The 20,099-nt window shown below is 48.2% G+C and overlaps 1 pseudogene; it reads right to left on the bottom strand.

Annotated features, from left to right (window-relative positions):
• Window positions 1–19,711: 19,711 nt before the first annotated feature.
• On the bottom strand, window positions 19,712–19,831 carry LOC122033023 (annotated as a pseudogene).
• Window positions 19,832–20,099: the final 268 nt, after the last annotated feature.

The following is a 20,099-nucleotide window of genomic DNA, read 5'->3' on the forward strand; positions in this document are numbered from 1 at the left end:
TAACAATAAGGATAAGGGTTACCTATCTCCTTATGGAGGAATTACCTCTCCCTTCAAGGGAATGTCCTAGACATTCGTGAACGGGTTACCCTTGTCACTAGGGCCCCTCGGGTATACGATCTAGAGCACTCTCTTTACGAGAGCAGTAGTTCCTAAGGGATTGTTTCTCCTTTTAAGGGAACGTCTTAGACGTCCGAAAAGGGTTACCCCTGTCATTAGGGTACCTTGGTCAATACGCTCTAAGGTACTCCCTTTGCAGGATCAACAATCCTCTACATCAAGCAATCAAAGCATAGAAACGTAAACATGGCACACACGCAACTCATCAAGCATGAACAAGGCATCAACAGGTCATTGAATAGAAACAAGGTGAATCTACATAGTTCTACGTCTCCATCATATTACAAATACTTCCTAATCCTAGAACAGGATGTCTACTCCATTGTGAGAGAAGAACAACCCCAAAACATAAAGAAGAATATACTTACAACCCTTGATATGAGAAGGAAGGGAAGAAGCGATGCTTGCCTAGGTTTCCGATGTCTTGAAGATGCCCCCTTGCTCTGGAGATGAACGGAACGTCGAGGGATGGTGGTGGATGAAGCTCTAGGGTTTCCCCCGAAGGAGAAAACCCTTTCCCAAGGAGAGAGACGAAGTCCCCGAACCAAAGATAATCAAAGAATAGGGTTTTTGATACCTCCTCCACGCTGCCCAAGAAAACCAGGATTACAGGCGTCCGGTAAACTAGGTTTTTCACCCATTAAACCAGGTTTTCTCGTGATTCATCCTGAACCAAAGTTGTATCCCTTGAAATTATCTTCAATTTGATAATTGGATCGAGCCATGGCTCAAACCGAGCCGAAGGTTATGGCGGTTCGAAGTTTGGTCTACAATCTGGGCGGAGGTCCAGTTGAACCCACGGTTGGGAGGCACGTCCGTGCCATTTAGCATGTGAAAAAAATTCTTTCTCTCTATTGGATCTGAAGAAAAGTTGTAGATCTTGAAGTCATCTACGTTTTGGTATAAAGAACATCCCGAAACTCCAACGGAGCACAAAGTTATGGCCAAATTACGATCAGTCTGTAATCTGTCCAAAATTCAGCACAGCTCTGTTTTGGCGTAGCACAACCTGTGTTCTTCGTCGCACGGCCGTGTGGAATCCACACGGCCTCACACAGCTTCCTCTCTGATTGAGTCACATGGCCATGTGGGATCACACGACCGTGGCCTTCGTCGTCTCTGCCGAGGTCACACGGCCGTGTGAATTCACATGGCCGTGGCCTTCCTCCCCTCTGGAATGTTGGCACGGCCGTGCCATTTGGCACGACCGTGTGTTGCTTGGCCACGGTGTGATTGGCACGACCGTGCCATTAGGTACGGCCGTGACCCTCTTCAACTCTATATTGCAAGCATGACCGTGCCATTTGGCACGGTCGGAACGTGCTCATGGCCACACGGTCGTGTGGTGCTTGCACGGCCCAAGCTCCTGTGTGCACTTTTGCTCCATTTTCACTCCAAATAACATCCTGTCAACAAGAAAACAAGCAAAGAGCGGATCTCCAAACAAATATAATGGAAGTATGTCATTATAAAGAAATAGGATGCAATAAACATAGAATATGCTATGAAATACAAGTAGATGTGCGTCCAAACATGCATAAATGATCATAAGATCTACGCACATCAGATCACAACTTGTGAATATCTCTACATGTGCAATTATGAATATATTGGAATATTCCCTAGTAGATGAATTGATTGTTGGGACCGATGCGCCCGCTAGAGGGGGGGTGAATAGCATCTCGTCGCGCGCTTGTCGATTGCGTCTTGATGATGATATGCAGTGGAAATAAAATACAAAACTCACACAACGCTAACAAGTAGATTTACTTGGTATTCACCTCAAGAAGAGGTGACTAATCCAAGGATCCATACACGACACGCTCCTCCACTATGAAAACCCTCCTTCTCGGTCGCAGCCAAAGGTGGAGAAGCCTTGTACAAATTCTCACACACACAAACAACTCACACAAGAAGAAGAAATACAAATACAAGTAAAACACTCTCTTCTTGCTTACTTGTTGCTTGTTATTGCCTCTTCAACCTTGAGAGAACACTCTCAAGAGCCTTCAAGAACTAACGGTGAAAGTCGGAGAAGCTCGTTGAAGATCGCAAAAAAATCACAGGAAGAAGATCACAAAGATCTGGTGAAGAAAACGCTCCGCCCAGGCTATATACAGTGCCTCCAATCAATTGCCACGTCAGCACCGCTCCATCGCGGCCATCCATCACCTGCATCCTGTGCAACGGTCACTTCCCAATCGATCGATCGATCGATTAGGATTGCCTGAATCGATTGCCCGATTGATTCAGCGCCTTTCTGTGCTCTCACGTCCGCGTGAGAGCTTCTGCTGCCCAATCGATTGACCAATCGATCAACAGCTCCCAATCGATCGGTCGATCGATTGGGAAAGTCTCTGTGCTCGCGATTTCACATCCCAATCGATTGGGCCTTCCCACAATCGCAGCACAGTCCAATCGATCAACTGATCGATTGGACCCTAGTTCAATCGATTGCCCAATCGATTGACCAGCCTGAACTTGACTCAATCTCAAGCCCAAAGTCTCCAACCCAACTCCCAGTCAACCGTGACATGTTAGGTCTCCATGCCTAGCATTTGGCCACACCCGACCAACCTCGAACTAGCCTTCTAGCCTCCTCCATCAGCCTTTCGTCCCTCGGATATCTCCCCATCTTTCACGTCTTGCCTTCAGCAGCTTCCTTCAGCCTCATCCTAGTTGTCGGGTCTTCCTTGCCAAGTTACACAAGGACTTATCTTGCCAAGACCGCATACTTGGACTTACACCCTTTCCCAAGATCACATTTGGACTTTCCAATTGCCTGGCTCCTTATCAGGACTTTCTCCTTTGCCAAGATCACACTTGGACTTTCCAATTGCCTGGCTCCTCATTAGGACTTTCTCCTTTGCCAAGATTACACTTAGACTTTCCAATTGCCTGGCTCCTCACCAGGACTTTTCCTTTTCCAAGATCACACTTGGACTTTCTCCTGCCTAGTTCCACACTAGGACTTTCCCGTTGCCTGGCTCCTCACTGGGACTTTCTCCTGCCTAGCTCTACACTAGGACTTTCTCTTTGTCTGGCTCCTCACCAGGACTTTCTCCTGCCTAGCTCCTCACTAGGACTTTCCCGTTGCTTGGCTCCTCACCAGGACTTTCCAAATGCCTAACCTCCAGTTAGGACTTTCCTAGTCAAGTCTCCTGTCAACCTTGACCTACTTGACTTGTATTCTCATCAACCTGGTCAATCCTTTGACCATCTCCACAACCGAACGATTGCTCCAGCAATCTCCTTATATTGTCAAACATCAAATTTCAAATCCTGACTTAAGCTTGACTCAACTCAAGCTTAGTCAAACTGGTCAAACTTGACCTAGGGAAATTACCCCAACAATCTCGCCCTTTTTTATGTTTGACAATACCTCTAAGTTAGGCTAAATCTCATAGCCTTAACCTCTTCTTTATCACAAGGCTAAATCCCATAGCCTTAACCTTTTCTTTATCACAAGGCTAAATCCCATAGCCTTAACCTCTTCTTTATACCATGGCTAAATCCCATAGCCTTAACCTCTATCACAAGGCTTGAATGAAGGCTTCCTTCATTCTCTCCCTTTCCTAGAGGGCAAACTCCCCCTGCTTGGGATGAAGGTCTAACTTAACCTTCCATTCTTCCTCTTTGTCACACATCAAAAACTGAAAACAAACTCTTCTCCATAAGAGTTAACTCTACATTGTTTACAACCTCATATGTTGTTAACAACCCCACAATGAAGATCTCATATTCTTCATTGCCGCCTAAGCTCCCCCTTGAGCTCTACTTTACTTTAAAATGCTCATCCCAGAGCATGCATTAACCTCCCAATAAAACTCCCATTCATTGTATTCAATACTCCCCCTTGAGCAATAATCTTCTTCACAATGCTCATCCGAGGGCATTTTCCACTTTACCAATGAAAGTCTGATCCCCTTCATTAATCCAATGCTCCCCCTTGAGCAGTAACCTACTTCACAATGCTCATCCGAGAGCATTTATCATCCTAACAATGAAGATAACCAATCTTCCATTGTTCCCCAATACTCAACCCTGAGTATTATCCATCACGAAGGTTTAACCCCCTTCCAAGGTCCTTGAAGATAAATTTTCATGCATTCAAGGAGTAGCTCCCCCTAAAAACATGGTCAAACATTTGTCATTGCACCTAAAAACATGGTCAAACTTTTGTCATTGTACCAACAATGACTTGGAGTTCCTAAACAGTTAGGAAAACCAAAACTTGAAATTTTGAGGTTCAAAATTCAATAATGAAACTAAACCCCAACCTAAACTTCACCTAAGTCTACCTTAACCAATTCATACTTGCTTTCATCATGAAAACTCCCCCTAAATGTATACAAGTGTATTCCAAAGGGTTAGGAATGGTTAATGACTATTGAAAACCAAAACTTGAAGTTTGGAGGTTCCAAAATTTGAAATTGAAACTAAACTTCATCCTAAACTTCATTTTGATTTATCTTAACCAATCCATACCTGTTTTCATCAAGAAAACTCTCCCTAAATGTATACAAATGTATTCCAAGGGATTTGGAATGGTTATTGGAACTTGAAGTGGCTTAAAGTGCTGAAATCAAGCTTTTCAAGCCAAAATCAGACTTCTCAATCGATTGAAGTTGGGACTCAATCGATTGAAATCACTTTAATCGATCCATTGATCGATTCCGCAAGCTATTGCTCACAGAAATTCCCTCTGAATCGATCGACTGATCAATCCAGCCTGAGTCAATCGATCGGTTGATCGATCCACTGACTCTCTGTTCACAGGAATTAGCTTCCCAATCGATCGACTGATCGATTAAAACCATCCCAATCGATCGGCTGATCGATTGGGTTTCTAATTTTCTGAAATTTAGTTTCAGCGAAACTCAGAAACTCCCCAAAAATTCTACAAAATTATAAAAATCATGAAAATTCATGCAGATACTTTTTAGGATATACTCTATCAAGGAAAAATAGTTTTCTATGAAAATACTTCTTATTTTCAAAGATTAACATAAATTTAAAAACTCTTGAAAACTTCAATGTTTTCTCCTAGTTTGTGTCTAATTTTTCAATAATGAATATTATCAAAAGATAGTCTTCACCAAGGTTTTCAAAAGCATTTTAAAAATATTTTAAAAACCAATATCCAACTATGTTCTTTGGGCTCAATGCACATGACTTGTACATTAGCTTTTCCAATGATTGGGAAACACATAACTATGTGTTTTGATGAACCTAAAACTCAACAAGATGCACTAAATCAACATCTTGAGTTTTGTTTACCATCCTAACATCTCACTTGTATCTAATGTGTACTAAAACACATACAAGTCACCTTATGGTTCTTTGTGAGATGTATATTTGGTTTTACCCTAAACTAAGAGATCATGCATATCTATCTAGGCATTATGAAATTTATGATCATCCACTTAGGATGTCACTTGGTATACTCCCACTTGTTGGAACATTTACCATTCATAATAGATGTTGATCCTGTCCGAACACTGAATCGATGGACGTTGGGCCCATGGCGCTATCTGAATCAATGACGTGGCTCTCTGACCGGCCGTATGGAGCTCCGGCGAACCTGCAAAGAAGTCGGGCCGGGAAGGGGTTCCCGGCGATGACCCTCCGACGCTTAAGTCAGGCAAGAGGAAACGAAGGAAGTGGCTTCGAAGATGAAAGATCGCGTACCTCCGGCGAAGTATGAAGGCTCTTATATAGAGCTATGGGGAGGCTCGTGCACACCTACCGAGGCGTACACGTGTCCTGGTACCATACCTTAGCATGGACTTGTCAGAGGAACATGCCTGACACCATACTGCTACAGTCTGATTACCTCTTTGATGGGACAGCAGATCCTTCCATCGTACGATTCTATATATGGCCTGGTCGTCGAACATACCTGCTGTCAGAAAATGATGTTCCCTAATGTCCCCTTGCCCTTGTCTTCTTTTTCCTGACGCCAAGCGTCCAAGCGCTCGACCATCTACAATCGTCCGACCAGGCCTAAGTATAGGTCCGACCGGGTGCTTGCCTGAGACGGCTTCCACAGTCTGGATGTTTTATGCTTCAGCCGAGCGGGTTGCCCGCTCGGCTAGGCGACCTTGTTCCCATGAGCGTCGGAACCCCGAGTCCTCGCCAGGTCGTCTTTGATTCTGCTAGGGCGCCGCTCGTCCGGTCGGCATCCCCTTCTCCGGTCGGCCGCTTGACCTTTGACCTCCATGTGGCGTTGACTTCCCTCAAAGGGGGTCCCCCGTTGTTACCTTCGGATCACTTGCCTCCCCTTCAAGTCTAGTCGAAGGAGGCGATTAGTCCGACTGACTGGACCATCAGTTTCACCGAGCGGCGTCCATAAGCAACTGTCCTTCGCTCGGCCCCCACGGGGGCAGCTAAAACGCCAGTCAACGCCAACCCTCCTCGGTATCTTTTCGAAGTTTTCGCCAATCTCCATCATTAAGGTCGAGCACGCACTCTGTGCCTCATTAAGGCGCTCATTAAATGCTCCCCCGTGATGGAATGCCACGTGGCCTTGCTATCGTCATCGTACGGCGGCGGCGCCATGGGTGACGAGACCGAGGCGGTTCGAAATGGACGGCGCGATGCGTGCTCCGATTCTCGCGACCTGGATCCGACGGTGGAGGCCGATCGGGCTCCACCCTATAAAGGCTTCTCTTCTTTCCTTCGCCTCACTTCTGCCCTCGCGTGCCCCCCAGTTCCTTTTCCTCAGCGCTCCGGCGATCTTGCTCCTGTTCTCCGACGATCTCCGGCGTTCTTCCCTCGATCCTCCTCTTCGTTGTAAAGTTCTCCTTCTTTCCCTCTTTGGTTCTTGTGTTTTCTTTGCATTTCTTTCCAGAGTTTTGACCCTCGGGGCACTGTTTCGTTTGCTGTCTTCTTTCTTCTATCCTCTACCTTTCTTCGCCTTTTTTGATTTCGTTCGTTCGGACAATGGCCCATTCCTCTCAATCCCAAGACCAAACTCTCGGCCCGTGGTATACTACCATGGAATCGCGCTTCGATCGGCGCGACGCCGACATTCTGATAAATAGTTATGACATCCCTTCTGACCTCGAAATTATCTTACCCACTCCCTCCGCTCGGCCACACAAATCACCTCGCGGAGCCTTTTGTGTTTTCCGCTACCAGTTCACTGCCGGTCTGCGACTTCCCATTCATCCCTTCATCGTTGAAGTTTGTAATTTTTTCGGCATTCCGCTCGGAAGCCTAGTCCCCAACACTTTCCGCCTTCTATGTGGCGTTGTCATCCTATTCAAAATCCATAACATTCCCCTCTGACCGGAGGTTTTCTACTATTTCTACTACCCTAAAAAGTCTGAGCCGGGCACTTACATGTTCCAGGCTCGGCCCGGTTTAGTTTTCTTCAATAAACTACCTTCTTCCAATAATCATTGGAAAGAATTTTACTTCTATATTCACCTTCCCGAGCGGGCTCCCTTCCGAACCCAATGGCAGACCGGACCGCCAGTTTCCCCTGATCTCAAAAGGTTCAAGACCCGACCGGACTATCTTCATGCTGCCAATATGCTGGCCGGTCTGAGGGTCGACATCAACACGTTCTTACCAGAAGGGGTGATGTACATATTCGGCCTGAGTCCGATCAGGACTCCCCTCCCGAGCGGCTTCGGTAAGAATCTTACTTATACATTTGCCTTGATTGCTAACTGATTTTCTTTTTTTTCCTTTGCAGCGAACATTGTCATGGAGTCGGTGATGGCTGGCATTTTGAAAAGGAAGGCGGCGGCGCTCGAGGCCGCAGCGGCCAAAGAGATGGAGATGCTTGGCATCCAGCCGGTCGGCTCTAATGAAGAAGAGAGCGAGACAAATGCTGGGGAGTCGACCGCTCAGGCTTCTCTCCCGGAGCCAGCGGCTGGCACAACTGCTAGTCGAGAGCCTTTCGTCTGAGAGGAAGGCTCGGCTCAAGAGGAAGAGCGACCCCCCCGACAAAAGCGGCGCCGCACGGAGACACCTCTCCGCTCGGCTACTTCTGCAGTCCATCCTTCCGAGCGGACCACCGCTGATTCTAGAGGCAAAGCTCCAGCGGTAGAGGTGATATCGTCCGATCGGACCCCATCGCAATTGGACGCGCCGGCGGACCCTCTCGAGGCCGTTCCAGTCAGCGTCCTTCCGCACGCTCCCTGCCAAGTCCAACGTTCAACAATTTTGTCCCAGTTCTCTGCGCCGGCTTCCGATCCTTCTCCGGCTTCCGCCCAGACGACCCCCGGTCGGCGCCGCACCGTCCAGGTCTCCTTGCATCTCCCCACCGAGGAATTAATGCCTGAAGCCGATCGGCCTACCGCGCCCAAGCACACGATCACTTTGAAAGAGCCTCTAGCCGAAATGTGGGCCGACGCTCGGGCGTGCGTGGCGATGATTCCCCTCAGCAACCTGGCCAACAGCCACATGCAGCAGGCCACGGGGGTAAGTGCATTTTCTTCCTAAGCTTTTTATGCATTCTTCCCGATCGGCTATTAACAATTTTTCTTTTGTCAGAGATGGGTGGAGGAGATTGCTGTCTCCAATCGGCTCGCCATGGTGGATGAGGAGCTCAAAAGACTACGGAGTTCGGGCGGCACTCCTTCCCAAGGCCCATCATATGCCGAGCTGCAGAAGGAGCTCAAAAAGACTCAAAATCTGTTGGAGGCCGAACGAAAGAAGACGACCAACCAGGCTCACAATCTGGTCGAACTTGATCGCCTGAATAAATCACTGGATCACAAGATAAGCCTGGCGACCGAGCGGAAGAAGACAGCTATCTCCGATCTGGAGAAGAAGAATGTCGAAGCTCGGGGCCTGGAGCAGCGAGTCAAAGAGTTGATGGAGCAGCTAGATGGCGAGAAGGCAAGTCGCTCGGTCGAGGCAATTAAGCATAAGGACGAACTGAAAACTCTGCAGGAGTCCCTCGCAGCCTCCCAGGTGGCCTTTAAAGAATATCAAGAGGCTGAGCCTGGCCGAGTCGCAGCCCTAAGGCTGAATTACATCCGTTCGGCTGAATTTTTGGAGAAAATTTGCAAGCAGATGTACATGGCCTTTGAACTTGCCATGAATGCCACGACAGAATACTTGAAGTCCAAAGGAGAACTTCCCGATTCCGCCGTTATCCCCACTCAGGACCAGGCAACACTCCTCAACAACATCCCGAAGGATCTCTACGAGTATTTAGAATAGAAGCTTATGTGTAATCTGGTCGCTCGGCTAAAAACGATCACTTTTTGTAATTCGGTCGTTCGGCCTTAATTTCTCTGATATGCTATCCCTTTGTTTGCTTTTTTCTTTTACTAATCAATATGCATGCCATCCGCTCGGCTTGATATGTTCTGTTTTGCAAACGGGATTTTCGCTAGATGTTCACAAGTGTTTTTGGCTACTTGGCCGAACGGCCAAACGACTCACAAGTCGACCTCTTCCGTCTTTATCTCGACGGTCTTCCGGCCGAAGGGTTTATAGTTGCCGGCGCGACTCTCGATATTTAACGTTGGAGCTCGACGGTCTTCCGGCCGGAGGGTTTATAGTCGCCGGCGCGACTCTCGATATTTAACGTCGGAGCTCGACACCGACGGTCTTCCGGCTGGAGGGTTTATAGTCGCCGGCGCGACTCTCGATATTTAACGTCGGAGCTCGACGGTCTTCCGGCCGGAGGGTTTATAGTCGCCGGCGCGACTCTCGATATTTAACGTCGGAGCTCGACGGTCTTCCGGCCGGAGGGTTTATAGTCGCCGGCGCGACTCTCGATATTTAACGTCGGAGCTCGACGGTCTTCCGGCCGGAGGGTTTATAGTCGCCGGCGCGACTCTCGATTCCGGCCGGAGGGTTTATAGTCGCCGGCGCGACTCTCGATATTTAACGTCGGAGCTCGACGGTCTTCCGGCCGGAGGGTTTATAGTCGCCGGCGCGACTCTCGATATTTAACGTCGGAGCTCGACAGCCTTTAAGGCTAATTTCAACACTGTCGTTCGGCGAAGATTGCCAAATGCGTTATCTTATCATTTTGCTTCCTGCATTAAGAGAACACAGGCGACCAAGAGATACACAAAATGAATTACATCAGCGCACCTCTCACCCAGCTCGGTACGGCTGGAGATGATTTGCGCTCCATGGTCGATCCAGCCGCCGTCCGTCTTCATCTTCCAAATAATAAGCACCCGAGCGGAGTTTTTCGATGACTTTGAAGGGACCCGCCCAAGGAGCCTCCAGCTTGCCAACGTCGCCGACCGGCTTTACTTTCTTCCAGACTAGGTCGTCGACTTGGAACGCTCTAGGGATCACGCACCGATTGTAGTTCTGCTTCATTCTTTGCCTGTACGTCATCAGCCGGACGGACGCCTTGGCTCGCTCTTCATCGATCAAGTCCAACTCCAGGTTCCTCCGCTCGGCGTTGTCATCATCATAATTCTGGATCCGGACGGACTCAACGCCGACTTCAACTGGGATGACTACCTCGTCACCGTACACTAAATGGAACGGCGTAACTCCCGTTCCCTCCTTTGGTGTCGTGCGGATAGCCTATAAGACGCCTGGGAGCTCGTCCACCCAACTTCCTCCCATGTGGTCGATCCGAGCCCGAAGAATGCGAAGAATCTCCCGGTTGGCTACTTCCGCTTGGTCGTTGCTCTGGGGATACGCCACGGAAGTAAAGTGTTGCTCGATGCCATAACTTTCGCACCATTCTTCGAGCTGCTTCCCTACGAACTGTCGCCTGTTATCAGATAAGAGCCGGCGAGGGATGCCGAACCGACAGATTATATGTTGCTAGATAAACTTCTTGACCATCTGCTCGGTGATCTTGGCTAGTGGCTCGGCCTCCACCCATTTGGAAAAATAGTCGACTGCCACCAGTAGAAACTTCCGCTGACCGGTCGCCATAGGGAACGGACCCACGATATCCATTCCCCATTGGTCGAACGGACAGGATACAGTAGATGCTTTCATTTCCTCCGTCGGTCGGTGGGAGACGTTGTGATATTTCTGGCAGGATAGGCACGTGGCGACGGTCCGAGCGGCGTCTGCTTGCAGGGTTGGCCAGAAATATCCGGCAAGCAGGATCTTCCTGGCCAGTGATCGTCCGCCCGGATGTCCACCGCACGACCCTTGGTGCACTTCCTGGAGGATGTATTCCGCGTCTTCCGAGCTCACACACTTCAAAAGTGGGCGGGAGAAAGCCTTCTTGAAGAGTTGATCTCCAACGAGTGTGAACCGACCGGCTCTCCTCCTCAATAGCTGGGCTTCATCCCGATCGGAAGGTGTTGCACCCGAGCGGAGAAACTCCATGATGGTTGTCCTCCAGTCATTCGGGAAAGTGAGGCCCTCCATCCGGTCGATATGCGCCACCATGGATACTTGTTCAATTGGTTGTTGTATGACGACCGGTGATATTGAACTTGCAAGTTTGGCTAACTCATCTGCAGCCTGGTTCTCCGCTCGGGGTATCTTCTGGATAATGACCTCTCTGAAGTTGGCCTTGAGCTTTTCGAAGGCTTCGGCATAGAGCTTGAGCCGAGCATTGTTAATCTCAAAAGTGCCCGAGAGTTGCTGAGCGGCTAACTGGGAGTCCAAATGGATTGTCACCCGACCGGCTCCTACATGCCGGACTGCTTGCAAGCCGGCTATGAGGGCTTCATACTCCACTTCGTTGTTTGTGGCTCTGTATTCCAGCCGGACGAATAGATGCATTCGTTCTTCTTGTGGAGAGAGCAATAACACCCCAATTCCGCTTCCGAGCCGAGTGGACGACCCATCAATAAAAATTTTCCACATAGCTTCGGGCTCGGGCTTTTGCACCTCGGTAACAAAATCTACCAAGGACTGCGCCTTTATCGCCGACCGGGGTTGATACTGAATATCAAACTCACTCAACTCCGTTGTCCACTTGATGAGCCGTCCGGACGCTTCTGGGTTCAGCAACACTCTCCCCAATGGGCTATTCGTCCGGACGATGATTGTATGTGCTAGGAAATAAGGACGAAGTCTCCAAGCGGCGAGGACCAAAGCAAAAGCCAGCTTCTCGAGTCCGGTGTAGCGAGATTCAGCGTCTTTTAAAATATGTATAAAGAAATACACAGGTTCTTCTCCGCTCACCCTCACTAATGCCGAGCCTACTGCCTGCTCGATTGAAGATAAATAGATACAGAGCGGCTCACCTACAGCTGGCTTGGCTAGCACGGGCAAAGAGTTCAGGTATGTCTTCAGTTCTTCAAACGCCCGATCGCATTCTTCATCCCACTGAAACTTAGTAGTTTTGCGCAAGATTTTGAAAAACGGGAGGCTCCGGTCTCCAGTCTTGGAGATAAATCTGGACAACGCAGTTATCCGACCGGTCAGGCGCTGTACTTCCTTTAGATTTCTTGGGGGCGGCATATCTTGCAGCGCTTTGACTTTGCTGGGGTTTGCCTCTATGCCCTGCTCGGTCACTATATAGCCCAGAAAATGCCCGCCTTTTGCTCCGAACAGACACTTCTGAGGATTCAGCTTAACTCCATACTTCCTCAGCGTTCGGAAAGTCTCCTCCATGTCTGTAAAGAGGTCGGCCGCTCGGACGGACTTGATGATAATATCATCCACGTACACCTCCAAATTTTGTCCGATCTGCTTCTTGAACACTTTGTTCATCAAGCGCTGGTAAGTTGCTCCCGCGTTCTTCAGTCCGAACGACATCATATTGTAGCAGTAAGTGCCGTCGGCTGTAACGAAGTTGACCTTCTCTTGATCTTCTCGGGCGAGCGGCACTTGATGGTAGCCCTAATAGGTGTCGAGTATGCATATCAACTCATAGCCGGCCGTGGAGTCCACCAGTTGATCGATCCGGAGCAGAGGATAAAAATCCTTTGGGCATGCTTTGTTGAGATCCCGAAAATCGATGCAAACTCTCCACTTGTTGCCCGGTTTGGAGACTAACACCACGTTCGCCAACCAGCTCGGAAACTGCACTTCACGTATGTGGTCGGCCTCCAGGAGCTTCTCAACCTCCGCTCGGATGATGGCGTTCTGTTCGGCGCTGAAGTTCCTCTTTCTTTGTTTCACCGGTCGAGCGTCCGGTCGGACGTGAAGCTCATGCTGCGCTATACTTGGCGAAATCCCGGGCAGCTCATGCGTCGACCAAACGAAGACATCACAGTTTCTCTGGAGACATTTGATCACTTCCTCTTTCTGGCTTGCCTCCAGATCGGCTGCAATGAATGTGGTGGCCTCCGATCGGGTCGGGTGAATCTGCACTTCCTCTTTTTCTTCATAAACCAAAGAGGGTGGTTTTTCGGTTATAGTGTTCACCTCGATCCGTGGCGTCTTCCGTGCGGAATTAGCTTCGGCTCGGACCATCTCGACGTAGCATCGCCGAGCCGCCAGCTGATCTCCTCGTACTTCTCCCACTTTATCCTCCACCGGGAACTTGATTTTTTGGTAGAAGGTGGAGACGGCCGCTCGGAACTCACTGAGCGTCGGTCGCCCCAGGATGACATTATATGCTGAGGGAGAGTCAACCACGACGAAGTTTGTCATCAGCGTCCTTCTAAGCGGCTCTTCTCCCAGTGAAATAGCCAGTTGGACCTGTCCGACCGGCAGGACTTCATTGCCCGTAAACCCGTAGAGGGGGGTTGTCATGGGCAGCAGCTCGGCTTGATCGATTTGCAGTTGGTCGAAAGCTTTTTTGAATATGATGTTGATCGAGCTGCCTGTATCAACGAAAATGCGGTGAATAGTATAATTAGCTATTACCGCTTTGATGAGGAGGGCGTCATCATGTGGCACTTCGACTCCCTCCAAGTCCCTGGGTCCGAAGCTGATTTCGGGCCCGCTCGCCCGTTGTTGGCTACATCCGACCGCGTGGATCTGTAGCTGCCTGACACTTGCCTTCCATGCTCTGTTGGAGTCACCTCCAGTCGGCCCGCCAGCGATGATGTTGATTTCGCCGCGGGACGTGTTGCTTCTGTTTTCTTCCTCCCGGGCAGACGGCCTAGGCCGCTCCTTAGATACCCGGGGATTGTTCTCGTGCCTCTGAGGACGATACCGCTCGGGAGACTGTCTTCGATCGGCTTCACGGTGTCACTGTCGCTTGTCGGATGATGGCGATCGACGGTGGCCACCCCGGGGCACGGGGTGGGCGATCAGGGGAAGGCTCCGGCAATCTCTTGTGTTATACGTGTTCGTCCGGTGGAATGAGCAAAACATTGGGGTCCATACCTTCTTTTTTGGTTTGGGCCACTCGGCAGATACTTCTTGAATGGCGTGGGATCTTGCCTGTTGCTGGGAGCGGGCTGCTTCAGCTCGCGGTCCTCTGGGCGGCTGATGAGCCGGCTTCCGCTCGGCAGTAATTGCCCGCTCGGTCGGAGCTTCCTTCCTTCGGGCCGCCTGGGCTTCCTCCACATTGATGTATTCATTGGCCCGGTGTAACATATGATCGTAGTCTCGGGGCGGCTTTCAAATAAGTGAACGGAAGAAGTCACCGTCCACGAGGCCCTGTGTAAACGCATTCATCATCGTTTCTGAGGTGGCCGTTGGGATATCCATGGCCACTCGGTTGAAGCGTTGGATGTAAGTTCTGAGCGGCTCCCTGGGCTCTTGTTTAATGGCGAATAGGCTGACACTGGTCTTCTGGTAGCGCCGACTGCTTGCAAAGTGGTGGAGGAAGGCCGTGTGGAAGTCCTTGAAACTTGTGATGGATCCGTTCGGCAGCCTCCGAAACCACCGTTGCGCCGATCCCAAGAGAGTGGTAAGGAATACCCGACATTTTACTCCATCTGTGTATTGATGTAGGGTAGCTGTGTTGTCAAACTTACCCAGATGATCGTCCGGGTCGGTGGTTCCATTGTATTCCCCGATCGCCGGGGGCACATAGTGCTTTGGCAGAGGGTCTCGGAGGATGGCCTCTGAAAATTGCCGATTGATCCGCTCGGGGGAAGCATCCGTTCAGGGAGCCTTGCCTTTCTTGTTGTCTCGCACAGGTGTCTCGTCGGATGAAGATCCTCGATCACGGTGAACTGTTGTGACTTCAGGAGGCGTACGGAATAGGGCTCGGTGAAAGGGAACCGTGGCAGGCGGTGCCTCCGCTCGGCCTGCCGACGCGGACGTCGCTTGTTGCTCTATCCGCTCAGCTTGTGCCCTCTGTTTCTATTGTTCCACCAGCTTAGCTGCCCTTGACTCGATCAGAGCATCGAGCTCCTCCGTGGAGAGCGTCACTGTATGCGGTCATCAAGTTTCGTCCATTGCTTCCGCTCGGATGCAGGTGCGTTCCCACAGACGGCGCCAAATTGATCCTGTCTGAACACTGAATCGATGGATGCTGGGCCCGTGGCGCTATCTGAATCGATGACGTGGCTCTCTGACCGACCGTATGGAGCTCCGGCGAACCTGCAAAGAAGTCGGGCCGGGAAGGGGTTCCCGGCGACGACCCTCCGACGCTTAGTCAGGCAAGAGGAAACGAAGGAAGTGGCTTCGAAGATGAAAGATCGCGTACCTCCGGCGAAGTATAAAGGCTCTTATATAGAGCTATGGGGAGGCTCGTGCACACCTACCGAGGCGTACACGTGTCCTGGTATCATACATGGACTTGTCAGAGGAACATGCCTGACACCATACTGCTACAGTCTGATTACCTCTTTGATGGGACAGCAGATCCTTCCATCGTACGATTCTATGTATGGCCTGGTCGTCGAACATACCTGCTGTCAGAAAATGATGTTCCCTAATGTCCCCTTGCCCTTGTCTTCTTTTTCCTAACGCCAAGAGTCCAAGCGCTTGGCCATCTACAATTGTCTGACCGGGCCTAAGTATAGGTCCGACCGGGTGCTTGGCTGAGACGGCTTCCACAGTCTGGATGTTTTAAGCTTTGGCCGAGCGGGTTGCCCGCTCGGCCAGGCGACCTTGTTCCCATGAGCGTCGGAACCCCGAGTCCTCGCCGAGTCGTCTTTGATTCCGCTAGGGCGCCGCTCGTCCGGTCGGCATCCCCTTCTCCGGTCGGCCGCTTGACCTTTGACCTCCACGTGGCGTTGACTTCCCTTAAAGGGGGTCCCCCGTCGTTACCGCCGGATCAGATGTCATTTGTCCTTAATAGTAAGGGAATTAAAATAATACATGATGTTATATGACACACATCAAGATGAGCAATTTTTCAAAAGAAAGACATGCTACTGCTACATGATGTATGTATGACATGACATGGAATTTTTGTGTTTTTCATAATAAAGATGAATGCAACACATGATGTCATGACATGTGATAAGCAATCAATCATGGCACTTTAGCATATATAAAATATACCTAGATAGACTATCTAAATATCCTTAATCTCTTAGCTAAGCCTTTAAATTCTAATCCTAGATTGTCTATTGAAACAATGCTACAACCCAACTTGGCATGTCTTTTATCTTTCCTATTTGTGTCAATTGAGATTAAGAATTAAATCCTAAAAATTTTGTTTGGCGCATGTTACTCTTTCCAATGAGTAATCGATCTGATTAAGGCTTAGATTTCCCTTAACCCATTAAGATAACACCAAAATCTCAACTTAGTATCTCTTATGGTTTTCCTTTAAATGTGCCAATTTAGCCTAATTTCAAATCCTCAAAACTTGGCACCTTTTTGCTCTTCAAGGCTTAATCACATTTGATTAAAGTACGGGGTTTCTCTTAATTCCTTAAGAAAGTATCAAAATTCTAACTTGATTTTTCTTATATTTTTCTTAAGTGTGTCAATTTAGATTAAATTCAACTCTTCAAATTTTGGCACATATATTACTCTTTCAAAGAGTAACCCAATAATCCTTTTCATTTTCAAAGGTTAACAATAACCTTGAAAATGCTCTCAAATGTCAACTTTACCAAGGTTGGGTTACCTACCCTTCCAATTAGAGTTGACATTCTCTAAACCCCTCTAGGGTGTAGATAATATGCTCCTCGGAACCTAATACCTATTGGTGCTCCTTAGATGCTCTAGGTACTCGCTAGGGATAACTTCCCTAGATATCTTTCTAAGGACCTTTCTAGGCTTCTTAGAAACCTTGGTCACTTCTACTAGGTCACTCCTAGGGATAACTTCCCTTGTAACCTTCTTTGTGACTTTGTTAGACTTCTTAGAAGTCTTAGTCACATTGGTCTTGCCAAAAGAACCTTTAGGGATTCCTTCCCTAGTATCATTGGCTTGACCTTTACACTTAGGGTTGGTCCCATAGCTATATGGAACCCTATGAAAGGAAGTCACATCCTTCTTGACTTTAGGTTTGTATCCCAAACCTCTATAGCCATTGGATGTCTCTTGTCTAACTTTTCCTAGGTTATGCTCATTTTGACCCCTAAGCATGCTTTCCATTCTTGCTAGAGCCCTTTCTAAATTATCAAGTCTTGACCTCAAGACTTGGTTCTCCATCATTAAATCCATAGATTTAGATTTTTCTTGACCCCTATGAGCATTTCTATATTTTTGGCATATATCTATAATCCTTAGAGTTATTGCCTAAGATACTATCTACCTTCCTAAACTTAGGTGTAGTAGTTCTAGCATGAGGAGGAATGTATTTTCCCTTAACGCTATCATGCTTCCTACTTTCATGATAATTTGCATTAAAATGATAAGTATTATTTCTAACATGCATTTTATCATGACTAAGAGGAATTGCACTATTTAAGTTTACCTTGGGTTTGCTCTTAAAAGCTCCCCCTTGATTTGTGCTTCCTCCTTTGACTTTAGTTGTTTTCTTCCCCTTTGGACATTAGCTTCGATAATGCCCATTTTAGTTGCATAAGAAACACAATGTGTTTCTTGCTCTTTTTTGTTGTGGGGATTGTCTCCTTGGGCTTCTCCTTGCCCTTGAGTACTACTTGGCTCTTCTTCTTGGCCAACTTGGGACACTTGCTCTTGTAGTGTCTATGTTCCCTACACTCAAATCAAATGATATGATTTTTATTATTTACAATCAAAATTTCTATACCTTTGCTTGTAGGGGTGTCACTTGATCCTCTATTTGATTTATCTTGCATTGTGGATGTTGCATCATCTTCTTCTTCTTCTCCTCTTGAGGGTGTGGGTGCTTCCACCTCTTCAACTCTTGAGGATGTGGATACTTCCACCTCTTTCTCTCTTGAAGATGTAGAAGATCTCTCATCTTCTTCCTTCTCCTCCTCTTCCTTCTTCTCCTCAAATGTTGATCTTATGTCAACATCGGATTGGTCCTTCTCTTCTTGGACCAATGAACCCTTCTCCTTAGGCTCATCCACTCCTTGAAATTGAGTGGGGTTCTCATGATAGGCAATGACCTTTTTTCAAAGATCACTTGCACTCATGCATTCACCTACACTCAAAATTATGTTAGAGGGTAATAGATTTAACAAAATTTTTATTACCTCCTTATCCGCCTCCGCTTGCTCCCTTTGTTCCTCGGTCCAATGTCGAGGTCAGAGGCGCTTCCCCTTTTTGTCCTTTGGAGCTTCAAATGGGTCCTCCAAAACAACCCATTGGTTCCAATCCATTTGGAATCATGTCTCCAACCGAGTTCTCCAAAAATTGAAGTCCTCTTTGTCATACGAGGGTAGAATTCGGATATCCCATCCGAGCGGTCCTTCAATCTCCATCTTCTTCTTCCTCAAGCTTCTTGCTCTCTTGGCGGTTAGTTCGTAGAAGAGCGACCTCACTCTGATACCAATTGTTGGGACCGATGTGCCCGCTAGAGTGGGGTGAATAGCGTCTCGTCGCGCGCTTGTCGGTTGCGTCTTGATGATGATATGCAGCGGAAATAAAATATAAGACTCACATAACGCTAACAGTAGATTTACTTGGTATCCACCTCAAGAATAGGTGACTAATCCAAGGATCCACACATGACACGCTCCTCCACTATGAAAACCCTCCTTCTCAGTCGCAGCCGAAGGTGGAAAAGCCTTGTACAAATTCTCACACACACAAACAATTGACACAAGAAGAAGAAATACAAATACAAGTAAAACACTCTCTTCTTGCTTACTTGTTGCTTGTTATTGCCTCTTTAACCTTGAGAAAACACTCTCAAGAGCCTTCAAGAACTGGCGGTGAAAGTCGGAGAAGCTCGTTGAAGATCGCAGAAAAATCGAAGGAAGAAGATCGCAAAGATCTGGCGAAGAAAACGCTCTGCCCAGGCTATATACAATCCGATACCTCCCGCGAAAAACAGATCGACCGATAATACATACACGAGCACTTTTCCTCTACCAAAAATTTAAAAAAAAAAACATGTAAAAATAGGACTCCTCCTGGGGTCACCCATCCTAGATCGCCTCGCCTCAAGCACGCTTAATTCGTGAGTTCCTGGGGATCCGCATTAGTGCTGGTACGATCGCACCCATCCTCTCTTCCGCGCACTCCCTATTTATAATGCATTAGAACCTAGCCTCACCGGCTTTCTCCCTGAATCAACCCACCACAAAATCGAAACAAGAACAAAATAATAAAAACCAATCGAAATCGAATCAAATCAAACCCAAATCAAGTAAGATCATAGCACTCCTCCGAAAGGGCCACCGCCTTCCGGGCGAATGAACAAAACAATCGATACCCCCACAAAAACAGATCGACCGATAATACATACAGCACTTTTCCTCTACCAAAAAATTTTAAAAAAAAAACATGAAAAAATAGGTGCAACAGGGGGTCACCCATCCTAGTACTGCTATCGCCCAAGCACGCTTAACTTCGGAGTTCTGATGGGATCCGGTGCATTAGTGCTGGTATGATCGCACCCATCCTCGCTTCCGCGCACTCCCTATTTATACCGCGAACCTAGCCCCCCGCCGCTTTTCCCCGGGCGAAATCAACCCGACCACAAAATTCGAAAACAAGAACAAAAGTAATAAAACCAATCGAAATCCAAAAAATCAATATCCAAATCAAGCAAGCACCCGCCCGCGACTCCTCCGAGCAGTCGCCGCCACCGCCTTCCGGGGAGAGAACAAAAAAACGAATGAACAAACAGTCCGATACCTCCCGCGAAAAAACGGATCGACCGATAA

This window comes from Zingiber officinale, chromosome 11A (genome assembly GCF_018446385.1).
Source record: "Zingiber officinale cultivar Zhangliang chromosome 11A, Zo_v1.1, whole genome shotgun sequence".
NCBI lineage: Eukaryota > Viridiplantae > Streptophyta > Magnoliopsida > Zingiberales > Zingiberaceae > Zingiber > Zingiber officinale.